General features: G+C 37.8%; 1 pseudogene across 1 annotated transcript; it reads left to right on the top strand.

Moving 5' to 3' along the window:
* Window positions 1-1,424: 1,424 nt before the first annotated feature.
* Window positions 1,425-5,219, top strand: LOC308420891 (H/ACA ribonucleoprotein complex non-core subunit NAF1-like; annotated as a pseudogene). The gene is made up of 3 exons: window positions 1,425-1,482; window positions 3,711-4,569; window positions 5,190-5,219. The product of its transcript is annotated as an H/ACA ribonucleoprotein complex non-core subunit NAF1-like (transcript).
* Window positions 5,220-5,553: the final 334 nt, after the last annotated feature.

Here is a 5,553-nt window from a genome sequence, read left to right as displayed (position 1 = left end):
ACAGACAGCTGATCAGTACATTGTAATCTGTCCTAACCAGTAGAGGTCAGAGCATTAAAAAGAGCAGACTTAGAACGTATTAAGAGAAAGCCTTGGTTCTCAATATTTCTGATGCTCAGGCCAATGTATAAAGGGTTCCTCTTAAATCACAACAGCCAAGAGATACTACCTAACACCAGTCAGATTGACTAAGGTAAAAAACTCTGGTAACAGCAGATGCTGGCGAGGCTGCGGAGAAAAGGGAACACTTCTTCATTGCCGATAGGATTACAAGCTTGTGTTACCACTCTGTAAATTAGTCTGAGGGTTATTCTGAGAATTGGACATAGTATTACCTGAGGGCCCAGCTACACCATTCTTTGGAATATGTAGGTTTATGTTAAAGCAATAAATGATTAGAAAGTAGAGAGGTAGGTGAATAAAGAAAGGTCTAGGTAGGAAAAAGAGGCAGCAGGAGACAGAGATGGACAGAGGAGAAGATGGACTCAGAGGTGAATGTTTCTCTCAGTGTATCTCAAGCTTGATGAGGTTGTTATCATTTCTAATGGTTTCTCTGGGTCTATTTATCTCATATAGATGGGCTATATCTCTGTCCATTGGTTGTAAGCTTATTGCATAGAAGGTTTATGGATTGAGAATTTAACATCTAAACCTGTTTAATCAGTTACCAGGGTATGGAATCATGTTTGTACCTGGCTGCTCAGGAAAGGAATATGCTGAAGCAGTTGTATTCATCCAGGAAAGAATCAGCAGGGGCAATAGAGTAAACTGCACCTGAGTTCTTAGAGGCAACTTAGAGCGCAAAGTTAGAAATCCCCATAGAGCCAGCAAAGTGAGGGATAAAACTTAAAGCCACTATTTTATATTTGCCACTACAGTGTGTACCCAACATATAACAAGGATACAGGTTCCACTATATTCATAGCAGCCTTACTCATTTTTATAGGATGTTTTATTTATTTACATTTCAAATATTGTTCCCTTTCTTTGTTTCTCCTCCAAAAATGCCTGTTTCATTCTCTATCCCCTTGATTCTATGAGCATTCTCCCCCACTCACCACCCATCCAACTTCTTCATCCTGACTTTCCCCTACACTGGGCATCCTGCCTTCCCAAGACCAAAGGCCTCTCCTCCTACTGATAGCCCACAGGACATCTTCTGCTACATATGTGGATGGAGCCATGGATCTCTCCATGTGAGCTCTTTGGTAGGTGGATTCATTCTTGGGAGCTCTGGGGGGAGAGGTCTGGTTGGTTGATATTGTTGTTCCTATGAGGTTGCAATCTCCTTCACCTCCTGTAGTCCTTTCTCTAAGTCCTCCACTGAGGTCCCAGTGGTAAGTTAATTAATAATCAGAACCTGGAAACAGTCCAGAAGTCCATCAACAGAGAAATGGATATGGAAAATGTGGTATATTTACACAATGGAGTACTACTCAGGCATTAAAAATTATGACTTCAGGGAACACCCTCAGAAGCAGAGTAAGTGCATGTGATATGGAGTTTACAGAGAGAAAATGGAAAAGGGGATAACATTTGAAATGTAAGCAAATAAAATATATAATTGAAAGAAACAATGCAATGACTTCATGAAATACTTAGTCAAATGCATGGAACTAGAAAATAGTATCCCGAGTAAAGTAACAGAGAACACACAAAAGAACACACATGGTATGTACTCAATTATAAATAGGTGTTAGGAAAAAAAGCTCAGGATATCCATAATATAATTTACAGATCGTATGAAACTCAAGAAGAAGAAAGACCAAAGTATGGATACTTTAGATCTTCTTAGAAGGGGGAACAAAAATATTCACAGGAGGATACAAAGTTTGGAGCAGAGACAGAAGAAAATGTCATCCAGATACAGCTCCACCTGGGGATACATTTCATATATAGACACCAAATCTCGACAATATTACAGATGCCACAAAGTACCTGATGACAGGAGCCTGATATAGCTGTTCCCTGAGAGGCTCTGCCAGAGCCTGACAACTTACAGCCAATCATTAAACTGAGAATACATGAAATATTAAAATTCTTGTGCCTTATGTATGGTATTTTCATTGTCTTTTATATTTGCCTGAATTTGATGTGATTTTTTTCTTTAATATTATATTTTTATTTTGTTATATTTTGACATTATTTCTTAGATGTCTATTCTTTCTTTATGAGAGACAGGAAGTTACCAATGGAAAGAAGATGGGGAGGAACTGGGAGATGTAGGAGAGAAAATTACAACCAGGAATATAGTATAAGGAATCAATCTATTTTCAATTAAAATGGAGAGAATAAATTTAAGTTTTCTTTTGAAACAGCAATGCCTTTACCAGATACTTATAGACTAGTAAATAAATTTTCATGTCAGAAACTAGTTAATATTTTTTGAGTTTCTGGCAAATGAGGTCCCAAAATACTCACTTCCTGAACATTGCAGTACATTGCCAATATTATTGTTAAGCATCAATAGCTTGAGGACAGCCCACTGTTACCAAAAACAGAACACACTTGAGTCACAGAACAAAGAAATCAGGCTCATATTGAACTGTACACTTCATTCCCATTAGCTAGCTCACACACTTCCAGTAGGTGATATGCAAGCTACCAGAGAAAACCAACCATACCCAGTATAAAACCTGTGAGCTACAACAATGAGTATCCTAGAAAGACAAATCCACTGGTATAATGACACAAATGTCAAGGTAGTAACCAAAGACTTTCTGGTAGAATTTAAAACTTGCTCCAGAAAATAAAATCCAAATGTAGTACCGTTATCAGACCAACAACTTTTCTCTGGATGAGTTAAATGGCACCATGGATAACTTACTGCTACTGTACTGTGCAATAGCCAGCCTAGTTATTGATTCCTAATGATTTATAATTATATCCCTAGATTTGTGCTTCTCTTGACATTTTTCAGAGGCTTCTGTTTGAAGCAGATAGTGATAAACATGAGCACCCACAACTTGTTGTGGTGCTGAAAACAAGGGGCTCCAGAGTCTTTGCCCAAAGAGAAAGGTATATATCTCAGCACCTTCTTCAAAGATTAAGGGCTCTAAAGATGGAGCAGGAAGAATGTGTCAGAGGAGGGCAGAGTATCTGGGTAACTACAACAAAACTCTCTTTTCGACACAGCATAGAAACTGTACTGTAAACTCACAATGGTTTTCACTACATTTATGTATATATAATATATATACAGTGGAAAAAAAAGATGGGCTAAATTCCAGTTTGGAATATGGTCATTGGTAGGAAGTCTTTCCCTAGCCTAAGAACTATTGATGGGTATTACTTTCTAACAGAAGAAGAATAATTTCTTGCTAAGATTATACTACCTAATCATGAGTAGACCACATTCAAGAGAAAGGCTGAAAATATAAAACTATTTGGGCAACAGGTCTTGTTGCTTTTGTAGTTGCTCTTATTGTTTTTTGTAAAAAGGCAGAAAGTTGAATGGGTAAGAAAGATAAAAATGGGAACACGGAGAAGATTGAAAGGATGACTGATTAAGTTCAAAACATATGATATTCTAACAGCTAAGAAAAATATCCTTCCCCTATTCTCTTGGCATCCAAGGCCACTATGCCGCAAATCTCCATACCCAGATCCAGGTCAGAAACTTGTATCTTCCAGACTCAAAATGAGGATCACAGTGAAAAAGATTCAAATAGTTTAAGCTCCTCTCCATCACCTTCTTCCTGTGTTTTCAGGTACAGTGGAGGATGTCCAAGTTAAGAAAGAAAGTAAGAATTTTCCTCTTAAAAAAAAAGATAAATTGCTTCTTAATGAACTACCTTCTGTTGAAGAACTTACTGTTATTAGGCCTGAAGATGTTGCACTAAAGTCTCTAGGGAATGTTTGAGCATTATTGAACAATTAGTAATAATAGAGTCTATGACTAACTTACCTCCAGTTAAAGAGGATACTGCCATTTTCAAAAGTGACCGACAAGCAGCAGGGAAGATATTTGAGATATTTTGACCCGTTGCCCATCCATCTTTGTGTTAAGATTTAACTCTTCAGATAACATAAAAGTATCAAAATAAAGGACACTACATATTTCTCTCCATCAATGAACGTCTTCAGTCAGCATACATTCACAGAAAAACTCAAACAGGACAGAGGATTGGATACCTCTTGGAAGAATGATCAGGAACCACCTCCAGAAGCCTTGGATTTTAGTGATGATGAGAAAGAAAAAGAAGCCAAACGTGGGGAAAAAGGTCTCAGATTCAAGGCTTCAAAAACCTCAAATTAGATTGAATGGGTCAGGTGAAGATTGTGGTGAAGTACATCAGGATTGGAATGCCTATAGCTCTTCAGAGCATTCAAAAGGATATCACAGCAGGGAATTCACAAGAGGCTTTCAGAGGGGTAGATCCTCTCAAGGAAGCCATGGCAGGCCTCCACCTCTGCAGTACTATAACTCAGGTCATATGGCATCTCAAGAGATTTTGGGATCCATGTCAGAGACAAGATAATCCTGTAATACCACATTATCTTTTTCCCCCACCCATGTTTGATATGAGTGACTTTACACTCCCACCACCACCGCAGCCTTTACCAACTGTAAGCATGGGGTGGACTTCACCTAGCATGGCAGCTCATCCTGTGCTTAATTTATCCTTCTTTTGCCCCTGTCACTCCTCCCTTTACCACCTCCCTCTCCCCATCCTGGCGAAAGTAATTCTTCTCATTTTGGACCTTACTATTAGTTGTATGCTTGTATTTCATAGAAATATGGTTTAAAAAATTAACGAATATGTATTATGGAATTAGATTTGTTTTAAAAAATACACCATAAAACAGTAAATCAAACAACTCAGTTGTACATTCATATATATTTTAACTAACTTGGTTGTGAATATATATATATATTCACATATATATTCATATATATATATATATATGATATATATATATATATGTATGTACGTATATGTGTGTGTGTGTGAGTGTGTGTGAGTGTGTGTGTGTGTGTGTGTGTGTGTGTGTGTGTAACCTTTATGAAATGGTATTCATAGGAACAGTTCATCTCATTCTTAGAAAACTCCAGTGCATTTAATATTTATGTAAAATGTTGCATCATGCCCTCCACTACCCACAGTTGGTAAACAGCATGCATAGTGGTGACTGGGAAGCAGGTTCATCACAGCTTCTAATATGCTGACCAATTATTGTCCTTTTAGTATAAGCTTAAGATGCGGAAGCCCTGCTAAGAGTCTTTAAAATAAAGTATTTTCATCAACGTGACAATTTTGAAATTAATTATAAGTGCAAGAATTCTATGAGGTTGACTTCCTTAAGGGAGTTAGGGGCGCAAAGTAAGAAGACTATTGGCCAAAGCTCGCACTTAGTATTAGCTGTATGTGGGCAGACTCCTCATGTCTATGTAGCTGTCGTTATTTAGAAAGTTTCACTGTTCTGCTACTTACATTAAATCATGTGTTGATGTGTGTACATATATATGTGTGTGTGTGTGTGTGTGTGTGTGTGTGTGTGTGTGTTCTGTGTCTACTTCTAGGCTCTCCAGTGTCAGACAAGGATGACATG

Source organism: Micromys minutus, assembly GCF_963924665.1.
Source record: "Micromys minutus genome assembly, chromosome: 5".
Taxonomy (NCBI): Eukaryota; Metazoa; Chordata; class Mammalia; order Rodentia; family Muridae; genus Micromys; species Micromys minutus.
Note: the sequence above shows the minus strand (reverse complement) of the source record. Positions and strands in the feature narration are given on the sequence as shown.